Source organism: Lissotriton helveticus, chromosome 12, assembly GCF_964261635.1.
Source record: "Lissotriton helveticus chromosome 12, aLisHel1.1, whole genome shotgun sequence".
NCBI lineage: Eukaryota > Metazoa > Chordata > Amphibia > Caudata > Salamandridae > Lissotriton > Lissotriton helveticus.
The window spans coordinates 741,363,958-741,382,013 of record NC_136073.1 but is presented as its reverse complement, the minus strand read 5'-3'; positions in this window follow the sequence as shown (position 1 = coordinate 741,382,013).

Below are 18,056 nucleotides of genomic sequence, written 5' to 3'. Positions count from 1 at the left end.
TATACATTCTGACTTATCATTATTGAGTTTGTATCCTGAGAGGATGGAGTATTCACTTATTGTGGCCATGAGTGCTTCATTGAGACTTTTGGCTGCTCTGTCATGATTAGTATGTCATCGGCGTAGGCAGCTACTTTTGTAGTCGTGTCGCCAATGTGTATCCCGCGTATTTTCTCGTTTAGTTGAATGCTTTGGATGAGGGGCTTTGGATGAGGGGCTCCAGAGCCAAGAGGAAGAGGGCGGGCTATAGTGGGCAGCCCTGTCGCGTGCCTTGTTGGAGGGTCAGTGGGTCTGATAGGCCTCCATTTATTGTGATGCATGCAGTGGGTGTCTGATATAAGGCCATTATCTTTTTTATGCACTCTTCCCCTAGTCCGAAATTTCTCATGCATTGCTCTAGAAAGGGCCATGAGACTTTATCGAAAGCCTTCTCCGCGTCTAGAGCTATGGCGACGAATTCGAAGGGGATCTTTTGGGTTTGTTCTAAAATGTGACATAGAAGGCGCGTATTGTCACTGGCAATTCTGCCTTTCATGTAACCAACCTGGGTATTGCTTATAAGTTTCGGGAGTACCTTGTTTACTCTTGTTGCCAAAATCATTGTGTAGATTTTGCAATCTGCATTGATGAGGGAGATTGGTCTGTAGTTTTTTGGTAGTTGGGGGTCTTTGTCCTCTTTGGTTATTACAGTTATGGTAGCTCCTGTCATTGATGCTGTTATTCTTCCTGTTTGTGCTGCGTGATTAAAGACTCTTTTCATGAGTGGCGCAAGTTGTGGTAGGAAAGATTTGTAGAAGTCTCCTGTGTAGCCGTCTGGGCCCGGGACTTTGTTCTTTTTTTAGGGACCGGACTGCCGTTTCTATCTCTGCTGTGGTAAAGTCTGTCCCCAGTTTTGTGCTGTCCCCGTTGTCTAGTTTGGGTAGGTTTAACCTATCTAAGTACTTTTGACATGCATCCTTATCTAGTTGTTTGTCGTTTCTGTAGAGGTCTGATTAGAATTGCCTAAAGACTCTTAGAATATCTTTGTGTTTGGTGTGTGTTTTGTTGCTGGCCTCAGTGATCGCAGTGACTGCCCTCTGATTGTTTTTGTACTTCAGTTAAGAGGTCAGGAGTGTTCCTGCCTTGTTAGATTCGCATAGGTTCAGTGCCTTGCATCTGTTGAACCAGAGGCCTGCTCTTTCGCTTGTGATTCTGATTCGTATCTGGCGTTTGTTAGTCTCTGAAGGGTGGTTTCCCCTCCATTGTCCTTTATAAATTCTAGTTCTAGCTTTTTGATTTCTGCTTCTAACTCAGTTAGCCTTACCTTTGTCTTTTTGTTAATCCTAGCTGATATGCCAATTAGCTTCCCCCTAATTGTGGCTTTCAGAGCGTCCCATAGTGTATTTATGCTGACTTCATTATCATTAGTGATCATGTATTCGGTGAGGGCGTCTGTGATTTCTTTTTTGTGCGCGGGGTCTGTGATAGTGCTGCTTCTGAACGTCCATCTACGCGCCTTTACTTCATTATGCCTGCCGGCCAGTTTCAGGCTGACTGCAGAGTGGTCTGATACAAGTCTTGGTTCTACTTGTGCCTCCTCTATCATGTGCGTGTGGGTCCCTGATATTAGGATATAGTCTATTCTCGTGTGTGTTTTGTGTGGGTTTGAGTAGAAGGTGTAATCTCTCGTAGTTGGGTGTGTGAGTCGCCATGAGTCTTTAAGGTTACATTTTGTGCAGATGTTGAGGAGTGCGTTGTGGGAGCTGCTGGGGTGGTATCGACAGTGGGATTGTCTGTCTAGCAGTGGGTCTAGGGGCAAGTTGAAATCACCTGCCACAATCAGCAGTTCATTTTGTGGTATTTTGGCAAGGTTGTCAGCCACTCCTTTCCAGAAGGAGAGATCGTCTGAGTTTGGGCCATATATGTTTGCAACGTGGATCTGGTCACTCCCTCTTGAGATGTTTGTTATAAGTAGCCTGCCTTCGCTATCGTGCGAGTGTGAGTTAATCGTGAGTTTGGATTTCTTGGAGATGAGCGTTATGACGCCTCCTCTCTTTCTGGTGGCTGGGGAGCACACTGCCTGGGCGATCCACTACGCTCTAACTAGTTTGTAACTGTCTTTGTCTAGTTTAGTGTCCTGTAGTAGGACTATATCACTCTTGGATTTGTTTAAGTAATCAACAATTTTCCGTGCTTAATGGGGTGATTTAGACCCTTTACGTTGAGTGTGGTTATTTTTAGGTCGGTCGCCAGCGCGACAGGGATGTTGTTGTTAGCCATTATCTGGGTTGTGTAAGAGCTGCTGTCTGTGCCCGACCCCCACGGGTCTATTTGATCGTCCCAAGGCATGGATTCTGCGGTAGTGTAGAGTGAATAAGTAAAGATAAGAAAGTGTGAAAGTTGGAATAAAGAAAAGTCCTGTCCTTCCTCCCCTCTCCCCTGTCCCTGTCTTCCCCCATCCCCTTTCCCCCTCCCCCCACATCTAGATTCTGGAAGGAGCAACGGCAGGATCGCCATTGCGCCTCCTGAAGCCAAGTAAAAATTCAAGTCAATTCAATAGGTAATTTTTATGTAGTCGTTTTGTGTAGGCGAAGTGACCCGCCCAGAGTTCGTATAGTAGCCTGGGTGCCTCTTCTGTTGAGGTCAATAGACCCGGCCATAACCAGTGGCTTGGGACTCTAATACTGTTTTAAAAAGGATACCTTGCATTCTGGCCCGCCAGCTTTCTGTGTGTCCGTTGCCTTGAGTGCGTCCGTTGCCTTGAGGTAGATACGGTTCAAGACTTCTTTTTCCTTTCCCTGAGGTAGGTTGGATCCCTGAGAGTGCTTTGGCTTGTTCTTCTTGAGGTAGTTGACGGTTGCATTGTTTGTAGATTGATGGTTGGCAGGCTTACTCGTGCCTCTACTCACTCGTAATGTCTGGAGAGGGGCCTCTTTTAGTGGTGCCTTGTGTTGAAAGTTCCATCAGTGAAGTTGGAGGTCTTTTCAGGTATTCGTGCAGGTCCTGTGGGTCGGTGAAGAAGTGGCTTTTGCCTCTGTCTGTTATTTTGAATTTGGCTGGGGTAACAAAGGTGAATAGGATTTCTTTGCTTTTGAGAGCCTGGCGCTGAGCGAGGAAGCCTTTCCTGATGTCTACTGTTGTTTTGGAGTTGTCCTGCGTAAGTATGATTTTTTTGCCCTTTCCAGATGATTTGGTTATTTTTTCTGGCGTAGTTAAAGATCTCGTCCATGTGCTGAGACCGCAGTGGTTTACAGATTATGGGTCTGGTGAATTTTGTCGTGAGTTGTCTTGAGGCAGGAACTCTGAAGGCCCTATCTAGTTCGAATTGACGGTTGAATTTTAGGTTCGTTATTTTCGGGATAAGATCCTCTAAGAATCTGGTGCATGATCCCGCTTCGTCTTTGGCTCCTTCCAGGATTCCCAGTATTCGTATGTTCTCCCTGCGGCTCTTGTCTTCTAATTCGACTGTTATCCTTTGCAGAGATTCGGTTTTTGTGCTCAGATCTCTTACTTCCTTTTTCGTGCATTGATTGGCGTCTTCTGTGTCACTGATGCGTTGTTCTGCCGCTGTGAGCCTGGTGTTGACTGAGCTCAGGTCAGCCCTGACTGCCGCTAGCTCAAGTTGTATGGATTCAGTGGTAAGTTTTGTACATTTTGCTAGGTCGTGCATCTCCGCCAGCTTCTTTAGGATGGTTTCGAGCATGGCGTTCATGTTCGGCTTCTGCTTTAGAGGTGAATCTGATACTAGAGGCTCGCCTTTGCTTTTTTTCTGTTGTTGCGTTTGCAATCTGGATTCCCTGTCCGCCATGTTTCGTTTGCACCTGTTGGTTCTGCCTTGCTGAGCAGTTGTGGATTTGCAGTATGCTGTTCTGTTCTGTTCTGTTCTGTCCCCTGTTGCTTGATCCTGATCGCGGCTCACCAGTCTCGCTTCCCGATGTTACCAAAGTTTTGGCTGGTTTGTTCTCTGGTGCCGCTGGTTCTGGTTCAACAGTTAGCATCTAGGTAGTGCCAAGAAGACATAAACACCAGTTCCTCATCTATGTTGGAGTTCATATAGGGAAACCCCCAATGGGAAAATGCGAACCAGACAATGTAAGAAATGGGAAACACAACCCAGGAAACTAATCAACAGCGAGGCACATGCCAGATAACAATCCAACAGGTTAATACATGTTAGGAAACCACCAACATGGAAAAACAACCACCGAAGAAAATATTGTGTGCTAGAAGCCCGCCGCCAGGAACATATATGCTATGTAATGTCAGTAGTATATAGTGATACCTTCACTTCAACTCTGGCCTTAAATTTGACAGCTCCGGCCAGGAATCCTGGCCTTAAATGTGATGGTTCTAGTCTTAAATATGACAGGCCTAGTCTTAAACTTGTGTCTGGAAATTTGACAAGTCTGGCAGCAACTTGCTGGCCGCAAACACTCTGGTTTTAAATGGGTGACATATAGGGCTAGTCCCAAAACTGACAGGTTTGATTGCAAAACATGGGGTAATTGTGTATGTGTTTTAAAAAAAGTACATAGAAAAAGTGTGTGCATGTAGTAGGGAAATGCCTGGGCATGTTTAAAACTGGGAGGTTGCAGACAGCTGTTGGCTGAACAGATGCAGAGCAGTCCTGAGTCCCCACAGCCCAGGGCCTGGGAGGAAGTCTGTGGCATGTAGGTGTCAAAGTTGTAAATGGTCCTCACAAACCTGCCTATGGTAATTCTCTCCCAAAAAAAATAGGTTAATACAAACACCTTATAAAATAATAAACCCCAGCAACCCCTGAGCTTTGAGATGCGAAAAAAACCAGGTAGCATGTTGAGGCAAAGCTTCCCATGAGACCCTGAAACAGGGGGCCAGCTGTTAGGATGTAAAAAACACATTGCAAAACCCCTGGTCCCAAATTTGACAGGCCTGGCAGCAAACTCTGGCCTTAAATTTGACAGGTCTGGCCTTAAATTTGACAGGTCTGGCAGCAAACTCTGGCCTTAAATTTGACAGGTCTGGCAGCATACTCTGGCCTTAAATTTGACAGGCCTTAAATTTGACAGGTCTGGCCTTAAACTCTGGCCTTAAATTTGACAGGCCTTAAATTTGACAGGTCTGGCCTTAAACTCTGGTCTTAAATTTGACAGGTCTGGCCTTAAACTCTGGTCTTAAATTTGACAGGTCTGGCCTTAAATTTGACAGGTCTGGCCGTAAACTGCTGGCCTTAAAATTGACAGGTCTGGTCTTAAATTTGACAGGTCTGGCAGCAAACTGCTGGTCTTAAATCGGACAGGTCTGGCCTTAAACTGCTGCCTTAAAATTGACAGGTCTGGTCTTAAATTTGACAGGTCTGGCAGCAAACTGCTGGTCTTAAATTTGACAGGTTTGGCAGCAAACTACTGGCCTTAAAATTGACAGGTCTGGTCTTAAATTTGACAGGTCTGGAAGCAAACTGATGGTCTTAAATTTGGCAGGTCTGGCAGCAAACTGTTGGTCTTAAATTTGACTGGTCTGGCTGCATAACATGGGTAATTGTATATGTGTTTAAAAGTGCAAAGAAAAGTGAGTGAATGTAGGAGGGAAATGTCTGGGCATGTTTAAAACTGGGGGTTGCAGACAGCTGTTGTCTGAACAGCTGCGGAGCAGTCCTGAGTCCCAGCCCAGGGCCTTGGAGGAAGGCTATGGCATGTAGGTGTCAAAGTGGTAAAGGGTCCTCACAAACCTGCCTATGGCAATGATCAAAAATAGGTAAATACAAACCCCTTATAAAATAATAAACCACAGCCACCCAGGAGCTTTGAGCTTTGAGCTCAATATCTAGGTCTGTTTCTATCTGTAACCATCTCTGTCTATCTCTCTGGCCCTCTGGCCATCCTTATCTGCCTATATATCTACGTATAGGGCTGTGTTGCAACCGCTCTCACTTTCATTATGTCTCTCACTGTCATCTATCTAGTGATCTATTCTAGTCCCTCTATTCTCTTTGTCAATATTTTTCTGTCTCCTTATGTCTTTTTTCTGTTTCTCTGCTGTGAGTAGGACAATAGTTTTAGCTAACAGTAAAATGTGAATTTGAAGCACCCACAAAATATAAGGAGTTTGTTGAATGTTCTGATTCGATGTACTACCCACCATTTGGGAAATGATTGAACAATATTTCATTTTGCAGTAACGTGTTGGAATACAGTGAAGGTTTTTAAAAGCTTGTGACTTCCATTTCAGATTTAATCACATCATGTGTCATTTCAGTTTTGGAAAACTAAGTTTTTTATCTTTTAATCCAGCCTTATGAGGAAAAGTGTAATCTTTCTGCACAACGTTACTTTGAAAATAGTTTTAATACACTGAGAAAGTTCAGCTTATAACAATCTGTGGTGTTTACATTTGTTTGAATTGCCGTTATATATTGCTTACTATCACAACTAAATTGTAAAAAAAACAAGCACCTTTTACATTTTCAAACTGTGTTATCTCGGAGTCAGTATTCCGTTTTACTGACGAGATTCAAATGACCTAATGTTGACGGCTCAAGATGTGGTGACTGCTTCGTAAAGTCGTCTTTCTTGAATACCTAAAGCAAATACCTGGAGGATTGGGGGATGAGGATGCTTGGCTCTGGCTTTACATACGTTAATTTGATCTTCTTTCTCCGGCGTGGCTGTCCTGCTGCTGAAGAAAGGCTTTCTAATCCAGCGCCAGCCAGGTAAAGAGACAAAAAGACATGACAATAGCTGGAAGTTATGGGTCACGCCTTCCTCTTGAGGCTGACGGTCGGATCGTAGGATGCAGAACATTCGGAATCCTGCAAACTCCGAAGAGGCTTTTGTGCGTGACGGGCCGCACCTGCACAGTATAAAATGAGTTTTTCTGCGAGAAACAATCCTTTCATTATTGTGGCCCCTCAACAGAAACCTACGACTTGTCCGCACCTTGTAGTTTATTGTAAACTGGATACAGATTACCCCCACTGATTTAACAATTCTTCATATTATGTCTGTTTTCATAATCTGCTTCAATATACTAGAAGTCTCTAATAGCTTTCTCCAAACTACCGCGGTGCCTGCATATATTGTGTAAACGGGAAAAACATTATTTTTCTTTGCTGTTCTGGCCATATATCTCCCCACCCTTAGAAGATGTCCAGTGCAAGTAAAAAAACTGCTAAAACTGTTGAAATGGTATTCAGCCCAAAGATTCTAAGCGGTTAAACAGAGAAATAGTCCTTTATTTGCTTTAATTTGAACTGAAAGGCACCTCTTTTTGGGGGGAAATGAATAAAGTACTGAACCATCAGAACCACTTTTAATTTCTATTGTCTAAATACATTGACTTGACTATTCACTTACAACTAACATTGGCACCCCAAAGACTAATGTGCTACCTGACTGAAAAAGCTTTGGTATTATGTTTGGAATTCTTTCACTGAATGTACAAAACAGCGCTATTTTAGGCACGCTTTGCATTCTTAGGAACACATTTGGTTCTGTATTTATCCAGAAGAGCCATCAGAAAAAGATTTCCCAGTAAGGGCTGGTGTGTTTTAAGAACTAGATTCTCGGAAATTAATACTGAAAATACATAATGTGCATCAACGTTAAGGAAATTATCCAAGAAAGGCGTTAGTTATTTACCAAAGTACGCTGCATAGCCAGATTTAGTCAACCACGGTAAATCCTGTTAAAATCCTCCAGTGGGAAATATGTTTCATTTAGTATTTAGTAATAAATTAAAAGGCATGCAACATTGTAAGATCATTACTACACTGTGTTGCATATTTCTTTTCCACTCAGTTAAAAGTAGTATTTTGCGGGCTGCAAATACAAATTCATTTTGCTCTGTATTAGGTATTTTTTGCAACACTAATGCATAAAACAACATAACACACAGTCCTTCATTCTGGATACTGTGGTTCACGCAGGTGCATCATTTTTCATGAAGAGGTATGGTTACCGCACATTTGATGTTTTACCACAGTTGGATTTCCACTCAAATGGAGTTTAAAAGTGTGACATGGTCAGATGCTTATGAATAGCTTTCCAGGTTAGGATCATTGGCCATAAGAGTGGGTTGTCCATTGTTTTCATGAGTGGGGAATCATGGTACATGTGTGGTATAACTTTGGGGGTAGAATGTGTAGCCTCTATCGAGTCGGGCCGTTATTGATTAGGTCTAAGAGTTTGTTAGCAAGATAGCAATATGTGACAGTTGAAACATATGATACAGCAATATCGTTGTCAGAATATCATGTAAATATTGTGTCACAAACATTTTCAAAAAGTATTGCCCCAATGGAGTTAAAAATAGTAAATCTACATCCAATGGGACTATACTTCTGTGAACAATATTAAGGAGACAATAAATAGGTCAGGTAATATTTTTGTAGATGATAGCGTAATATCCAATTGTGTTGACTTGCTTAATCACAGGATGATATACCACAGGACTGCATATCAGCTCTTAGTTCAGAAGAGTTTGGTGTGTTTTATGTACCCCCAAAGAATAGTATATCTTTGTCTATCTGGTGAAGTAGAAATATTAGGATGAGCAGGGGGATCAATCCTAACAAGCAGGTAAAATGTGGACCACCCCCATATTCACTGTTTAGGCCTTCCTCTAAAGAGTCAATTGTAAGATGGATCTTCGTATAAAGACATTGGTCTTCTCAGAGATTAAGGATGAACCCTCAATTAACAAGTATTCCTAAAAACTCAAGATTATTCTGTCTCCACTCCAATTCAATACCTAGTGGGCACTCTTGACATGGTTAATGTTATACTACCGTTCCAGTTAACCTTAAAATGTACAAAAATGAAAATTATGAATTGAGGGGAAGTAGGGAGGGCTGTGAACTAAACTGCTGAGTCAAAGCAGAATACTAATAGCATGGGGCAGTGGTATAATTGTTGATCTTCGAGTGTTTGCTCCTATGACATCTGTCAGACAGTTGCCTGTTTCTAGAGGTTCTGGAACTAACAGGAAGAGATCAGGCAATAACGGGGCATCCCTGTCTCAGGCCCCTGTGAACTACAAAAGTATTGAATAGATGCCCCACATATTTCCTGTGCCACAAGGATAACACATGGCCGACACAATTTTTTTATTCATACTCTGTCCTATCCATGTCTTTTTCAAGTGTTAGGAACAGATACCCCATATAACAAACAAATTCCTCTTCGGCATCCAGTGAGATAAATATAGCTTCTTCCAAGGTGTCCATGCTGAGCCATAACATATGACGCAATGTCCCATGATGTTTTTGGAATGAGAATCCAAGGACAAATAATTTAAAAACGTGTATTTTAAAATGCACATGTACCCTTAGGTCTCTTGGGACTAAAATAATATGTTTATCGTTACCCACCAATAGTACAAAGTAGTCTTTCTATTGACTTCAGAATTATGAAGATCTGATTGGACCCACTGTGATCGAAACCTGTTCCCATGAGATAAAACAGAGATTCCTGAAGTGGATACATTTGTCCACGGAACCACCTGGGCCGCCATCTAGTAACAAATGTCACTTGTGACTGAGTTTATGATGGGCGACCATATGCCTGTTAGAATTTTAACCAGAGTCTTCAACAATACATTGATTAAAAATATTTGGAGATAGCTGACACTTTATAAGGTGCCCCTGACGGGTTTGAGATGAACACAAACTAACGCCTTGTACAACAACAATCCAAGTACCAGTGGATTACTCTTCCTTGTGTGAGTGAATCATGAATGTCAGTCAGCTGTGCTTTGCCCAGCTTATAGAATCTTTCTCCAACAATTGGGTTAATGGCAATTAAGTGATGGGTAAGTAATTTCACCCGCTGATATTTTCTTTCTTGTAATGCTTTCTTCTCTGTTTCCACTTGAGGTATGTCTTGCCAGGAAAAGAAATCTTCCGCTGCAGATGTGGTTTCCTCACTCCTCTGCAGGTTTGGTTTCCCCAATCCCTGAAATATACAACTCTATATAGTAACTATCTAATGTATTTAATATGTTTTGAGTAAGGCCATTGGGTTTATTCAATTTTGCAGCTGCGGCGATTTTCACATCATTATAGATTTGTCACATTTGACACATAAGCCGTCATCTACCACATGATCTGCAGATATTAACAAAAAGTAGTTTCTAGCTCAAACTGTTCAAAAGTTATAAAAATAAAGCGACATGTGTTGCTGCTCGGTAGTAGGCCCTTTGCAAAGATGGAATGGTCACCTTTCTGTTGCTTATTGCTATATTTGGGTGTTAAACAGGTTTTAATGAGATGCAACCGATACCCAGACAGTGTTTACAAGTTTACAAATTACTAAATAATGATGTAATTCTATTACAAAATATGCTGCTTTATGCTGCATAATTAGATTTTTCTTGCCATATCATTTTCTCAAATCAGCTGCATAATTTACTTAACTCTGCTGTATAATTTGGCACTCTCAAGCCGCATAATTCTGGTGGCCCTGGTATTGGGGATGCTTTTGTACGAAGCCCTGGCTATATTAGATGATAGGTATCGCAGAGAGTGCAAGGTTGAGTTGCTAACTACATATCGAATTTTCACCTTCTTAATAAATTTGTCATTGTAGATGAATAAGGGAATGACCAGATCTGGGGTTAAAGAGCGAGTTAAGAGAGATCTTAGAACTTTTCTGTTTCAGTCAGTGGAGTGTCTTTTGTATCTAGGTGATAGGTCTTGAAAGAAGATTCAAGTCACTTCTGTTCCCACTTAATCTTCTTCTTGTGTAAGGCAATCTCTCTCATCATTCCCACTTGTAGAGAAGTCCTATCCGCTGCCTATGAGGTTACGCTGTTTTCCAACGGATATGTCTTACTATGGTTTGTAGCTCATTCATTTCAGCAGTAAGTTTACGCTTGGTTAATTTTCCATGATTTGAGTAGAAGGGCAGCCTGGATACACTCAAGGATTAAGGTCTCTGGAGAGTGATCTGATAGTGTGCCCACATGGATGTATCAATGCAAAACATTTGGCAGCAGTGAGCCAGTGATAAAGACGCATTTTCTTCCCTTGGTGCAAATGGCATACAATAGAAAGGAGTGATCAATCTTGGTTGTATGTACCGGTCTGCAGACATCCAGCAGGAAGTCTCAGTTGCACAATTCTAGTTGCCCTGGTTATAAGACATATTTATGCTTAGATGTTTGGGTGTGCCTCTTGGTGCCATTTCCAATAGTTCCAATCCCATGAAAGGGGCAGCTGTCCTGAAGTGATTGTAAAGTCTGAATAAAGGCAAGAAAACCTTGTTCATAAACATATCACCCATCATGAGAAGTACCACTGTCTTTCTACCTCTTCCAGGCATTCTCTATCTCGGTCTTTCCATGTCTGCAAATGTATTTCTCTCTGTCTCCCATGTCTCTCTCCCCTGTGTCTCTCTCCTTTTGTCTTTCTCTGTACCAGTCTTTTTATCCTGTTCGCTCACTCTGACTCCCCTGACTTATCTTTGCAGCGTGATGTCTCTCTCAGAACCCTTCTTCTCTTTCTCTGACTTTGTATGTATCTCTCTGTCTTTTACTCTTTTAGTTTCCCTCTATCCATGTCTCTTTCTTTCTCCACATCTCTCCCTGTCCTAGGACGTTCCTATTATCTTGGACAAATATTTTCAAACTCTGCACTTAATCTTTGAAGCCTGCTTTGCAAACTGGAAAGTTTCAGAGGCGAAATTGTTTGAATGTGTTTGTCAGTGCTCAATGTAGTCCGCTGTGCATTTTTATTACTACCATCTGACCCTGCTTCGATGGGGTCAGTGGACACTTCATCTTCTTAAATCTCAACTATTCTTTTCTCTATTTATAAATGTTGGCTGTAAGTCATCCTCTTCCCTCCCATATCACACTAGATCTTACCATTTGCACCTACTCACATATACCACATACCAGACCTTCAATTAACTTCGACGTGAGAACCTTATGAAAAAGCTACAAATATGGATTCAGCTTTTGAAGGGATCTGAGAAATATTTGTCCCTTTACTAAGTAAAAAATGCCTCAGACATTTGTAGACTTAGAAGGACTAATTTGTGAATTTATAACTGTAACTAGAAAACATTGATACATTTAAATATACTATGCGCTTTAAAATTGCACATGTTGTTTTATTGTTTTTAATGTAAACTCGAGCTGAGCAGGAGGCTATGATCAGTCAGCCTCTTTTTGAACACTGTAGCCCCATCCTTGCTGCAGTCAGGGTCTCAAATCATAAGCACCTGAGGCTTCTTGTTCCTCGAAAGTGTTTTCCTTGCAACAGGGCCCATCCCCCAGGCTGCAGAGTAAACTGACTTCATGAGATCCTGGAACACTGGCCTCTTGATATTCTAATGGCCCTTGTAATGCACAGGTGCCTATTTACACGTTGATAGCTGCCCATATCGAAGTCCTGCCATGAGCGTCCTCTCAAGGCACATATTTTAACATCTTCGATGGTAGACTGAGGAAAGGGCATTGTCTACATGCTATGGAGCAAAAACTAAAGGCTTTTGTGTTTTAAAAGCAAAATAATGTGAATTGCACAGACCCCTAATCATCAGGCATTTGTAAAAATGTGTCCTGTTAATAATTTTTTAATTTTCATGTAAGCCTTCTGCAACTTTGACACTGTTAAAGAAACGAATTTCTAACAATGAGCCTTCAATGAGAGATTAGCGCTAACAGCAGTTTTAAATTGACCTCATCAGAAAAACCTGAAATAATTTGGTGCTGAAGTCATGTTAAAATATCATTGTTGCTAAATCAAGCAGTATGAGCAGTCTTTACATGCTTCCAGAATAAGAAGATATCGAGCCAGTGCAGACATTCCAACACTCCCCAGTTCTTAAAGGCAGCTGCTCAGGTCATTTCCCCACATCCTCTACCTTCCTGGATTTCTCTTTGGTCAGCCCATTATGTGTTCCGGTCCCCAGCAATATAATTTTTGTTTACTCACATATCCCCGTTTGTAGTGCGCACTACTGAAGATGCGAACAGCTTAAATAACCTCAGCATTATAACTCCAAAACGTTCAGCTGGTGAAGAGATCGGAGAGGCATGTAACTCTTTCGGTCTGCGCAAACTCGCCATGGAACTGCAGTATGTTTAAGTACAAATGAAATAATTTACACAGTAAACTATGCTGCGCCTTTAAATCATACATCCTTAACAGTTGCTCTTGTTTGTAGAAATGCTCGCAGATTTAAGTTCTGCAGAGACAGCCTCTGTTTGCTCAACGGCATCCTATGCTGCTTCTCTGTAGAAAGGTGTGTTAGAGGCAGGACCCACCCCCCAGTCAGAGTTAAGAGAACGCGGATCTCTTGCGATGCTAATTGTCCCTTTGTTATGCGAAGAGAGGCATTTTGCAGCTCTAGTCCGGCGGCATCCTGAAGCCTTCTTAGAGTTTCCTCTCAAAGCAGCGTTCACAGACGCTGTTGAGAAATGCGTCATAGATTTTAGAATCATGCCAAACAAGTGCACCACTCTTTTAAGGGCTGATGACTTTAATCAGGTAACCTCCACGTGCCTAAAACAACAACAACAAAAAAAGATTGGGTCAGAAATAAAAATAGTCGACCTTTGACTTCTATTTCTGAGCTGCACTGTCAGAACCTAAATATTAACTATGAATTATTTTGATGCTAGGTTCTGACAGTGCAGCTCAGAAATAGAAGTCATAGGTCGACTATTTTTATTTCTGACCCACTCTTTTTTTGTTGTTGTTGTTTTAGGCACGTGGAGGTTACCTGATTAAAGTCATCAGCCCTTAAAAGAGTGGTGCACTTGTTTGGCATGATTCTAAAATCTATGACGCATTTCTCAACAGCGTCTGTGAACGCTGCTTTGAGAGGAAACTCTAAGAAGGCTTCAGGATGCCGCCGGACTAGAGCTGCAAAATGCCTCTCTTCGCATAACAAAGGGACAATTAGCATCGCAAGAGATCCGCGTTCTCTTAACTCTGACTGGGGGGTGGGTCCTGCCTCTAACACACCTTTCTACAGAGAAGCAGCATAGGATGCCGTTGAGCAAACAGAGGCTGTCTCTGCAGAACTTAAATCTGCGAGCATTTCTACAAACAAGAGCAACTGTTAAGGATGTATGATTTAAAGGCGCAGCATAGTTTACTGTGTAAATTATTTCATTTGTACTTAAACATACTGCAGTTCCATGGCGAGTTTGCGCAGACCGAAAGAGTTACATGCCTCTCCGATCTCTTCACCAGCTGAACGTTTTGGAGTTATAATGCTGAGGTTATTTAAGCTGTTCGCATCTTCAGTAGTGCGCACTACAAACGGGGATATGTGAGTAAACAAAAATTATATTGCTGGGGACCGGAACACATAATGGGCTGACCAAAGAGAAATCCAGGAAGGTAGAGGATGTGGGGAAATGACCTGAGCAGCTGCCTTTAAGAACTGGGGAGTGTTGGAATGTCTGCACTGGCTCGATATCTTCTTATTCTGGAAGCATGTAAAGACTGCTCATACTGCTTGATTTAGCAACAATGATATTTTAACATGACTTCAGCACCAAATTATTTCAGGTCTTCTGATGAGGTCAATTTAAAACTGCTGTTAGCGCTAATCTCTCATTGAAGGCTCATTGTTAGAAATTCGTTTCTTTAACAGTGTCAAAGTTGCAGAAGGCTTACATGAAAGTTAAAAAATTATTAACAGGACACATTTTTACAAATGCCTGATGATTAGGGGTCTGTGCAATTCACATTATTTTGCTTTTAAAACACAAAAGCCTTTAGTTTTTGCTCCATAGCATGTAGACAATGCCCTTTCCTCAGTCTACCATCGAAGATGTTAAAATATGTGCCTTGAGAGGACGCTCATGGCAGGACTTCGATATGGGCAGCTATCAACGTGTAAATAGGCACCTGTGCATTACAAGGGCCATTAGAATATCAAGAGGCCAGTGTTCCAGGATCTCATGAAGTCAGTTTACTCTGCAGCCTGGGGGATGGGCCCTGTTGCAAGGAAAACACTTTCGAGGAACAAGAAGCCTCAGGTGCTTATGATTTGAGACCCTGACTGCAGCAAGGATGGGGCTACAGTGTTCAAAAAGAGGCTGACTGATCATAGCCTCCTGCTCAGCTCGAGTTTACATTAAAAACAATAAAACAACATGTGCAATTTTAAAGCGCATAGTATATTTAAATGTATCAATGTTTTCTAGTTACAGTTATAAATTCACAAATTAGTCCTTCTAAGTCTACAAATGTCTGAGGCATTTTTTACTTAGTAAAGGGACAAATATTTCTCAGATCCCTTCAAAAGCTGAATCCATATTTGTAGCTTTTTCATAAGGTTCTCACGTCGAAGTTAATTGAAGGTCTGGTATGTGGTATATGTGAGTAGGTGCAAATGGTAAGATCTAGTGTGATATGGGAGGGAAGAGGATGACTTACAGCCAACATTTATAAATAGAGAAAAGAATAGTTGAGATTTAAGAAGATGAAGTGTCCACTGACCCCATCGAAGCAGGGTCAGATGGTAGTAATAAAAATGCACAGCGGACTACATTGAGCACTGACAAACACATTCAAACAATTTCGCCTCTGAAACTTTCCAGTTTGCAAAGCAGGCTTCAAAGATTAAGTGCAGAGTTTGAAAATATTTGTCCAAGATAATAGGAACGTCCTAGGACAGGGAGAGATGTGGAGAAAGAAAGAGACATGGATAGAGGGAAACTAAAAGAGTAAAAGACAGAGAGATACATACAAAGTCAGAGAAAGAGAAGAAGGGTTCTGAGAGAGACATCACGCTGCAAAGATAAGTCAGGGGAGTCAGAGTGAGCGAACAGGATAAAAAGACTGGTACAGAGAAAGACAAAAGGAGAGAGACACAGGGGAGAGAGACATGGGAGACAGAGAGAAATACATTTGCAGACATGGAAAGACCGAGATAGAGAATGCCTGGAAGAGGTAGAAAGACAGTGGTACTTCTCATGATGGGTGATATGTTTATGAACAAGGTTTTCTTGCCTTTATTCAGACTTTACAATCACTTCAGGACAGCTGCCCCTTTCATGGGATTGGAACTATTGGAAATGGCACCAAGAGGCACACCCAAACATCTAAGCATAAATATGTCTTATAACCAGGGCAACTAGAATTGTGCAACTGAGACTTCCTGCTGGATGTCTGCAGACCGGTACATACAACCAAGATTGATCACTCCTTTCTATTGTATGCCATTTGCACCAAGGGAAGAAAATGCGTCTTTATCACTGGCTCACTGCTGCCAAATGTTTTGCATTGATACATCCATGTGGGCACACTATCAGATCACTCTCCAGAGACCTTAATCCTTGAGTGTATCCAGGCTGCCCTTCTACTCAAATCATGGAAAATTAACCAAGCGTAAACTTACTGCTGAAATGAATGAGCTACAAACCATAGTAAGACATATCCGTTGGAAAACAGCGTAACCTCATAGGCAGCGGATAGGACTTCTCTACAAGTGGGAATGATGAGAGAGATTGCCTTACACAAGAAGAAGATTAAGTGGGAACAGAAGTGACTTGAATCTTCTTTCAAGACCTATCACCTAGATACAAAAGACACTCCACTGACTGAAACAGAAAAGTTCTAAGATCTCTCTTAACTCGCTCTTTAACCCCAGATCTGGTCATTCCCTTATTCATCTACAATGACAAATTTATTAAGAAGGTGAAAATTCGATATGTAGTTAGCAACTCAACCTTGCACTCTCTGCGATACCTATCATCTAATATAGCCAGGGCTTCGTACAAAAGCATCCCCAATACCAGGGCCACCAGAATTATGCGGCTTGAGAGTGCCAAATTATACAGCAGAGTTAAGTAAATTATGCAGCTGATTTGAGAAAATGATATGGCAAGAAAATCTAATTATGCAGCATAAAGCAGCATATTTTGTAATAGAATTACATCATTATTTAGTAATTTGTAAACTTGTAAACACTGTCTGGGTATCGGTTGCATCTCATTAAAACCTGTTTAACACCCAAATATAGCAATAAGCAACAGAAAGGTGACCATTCCATCTTTGCAAAGGGCCTACTACCGAGCAGCAACACATGTCGCTTTATTTTTATAACTTTTGAACAGTTTGAGCTAGAAACTACTTTTTGTTAATATCTGCAGATCATGTGGTAGATGACGGCTTATGTGTCAAATGTGACAAATCTATAATGATGTGAAAATCGCCGCAGCTGCAAAATTGAATAAACCCAATGGCCTTACTCAAAACATATTAAATACATTAGATAGTTACTATATAGAGTTGTATATTTCAGGGATTGGGGAAACCAAACCTGCAGAGGAGTGAGGAAACCACATCTGCAGCGGAAGATTTCTTTTCCTGGCAAGACATACCTCAAGTGGAAACAGAGAAGAAAGCATTACAAGAAAGAAAATATCAGCGGGTGAAATTACTTACCCATCACTTAATTGCCATTAACCCAATTGTTGGAGAAAGATTCTATAAGCTGGGCAAAGCACAGCTGACTGACATTCATGATTCACTCACACAAGGAAGAGTAATCCACTGGTACTTGGATTGTTGTTGTACAAGGCGTTAGTTTGTGTTCATCTCAAACCCGTCAGGGGCACCTTATAAAGTGTCAGCTATCTCCAAATATTTTTAATCAATGTATTGTTGAAGACTCTGGTTAAAATTCTAACAGGCATATGGTCGCCCATCATAAACTCAGTCACAAGTGACATTTGTTACTAGATGGCGGCCCAGGTGGTTCCGTGGACAAATGTATCCACTTCAGGAATCTCTGTTTTATCTCATGGGAACAGGTTTCGATCACAGTGGGTCCAATCAGATCTTCATAATTCTGAAGTCAATAGAAAGACTACTTTGTACTATTGGTGGGTAACGATAAACATATTATTTTAGTCCCAAGAGACCTAAGGGTACATGTGCATTTTAAAATACACGTTTTTAAATTATTTGTCCTTGGATTCTCATTCCAAAAACATCATGGGACATTGCGTCATATGTTATGGCTCAGCATGGACACCTTGGAAGAAGCTATATTTATCTCACTGGATGCCGAAGAGGAATTTGTTTGTTATATGGGGTATCTGTTCCTAACACTTGAAAAAGACATGGATAG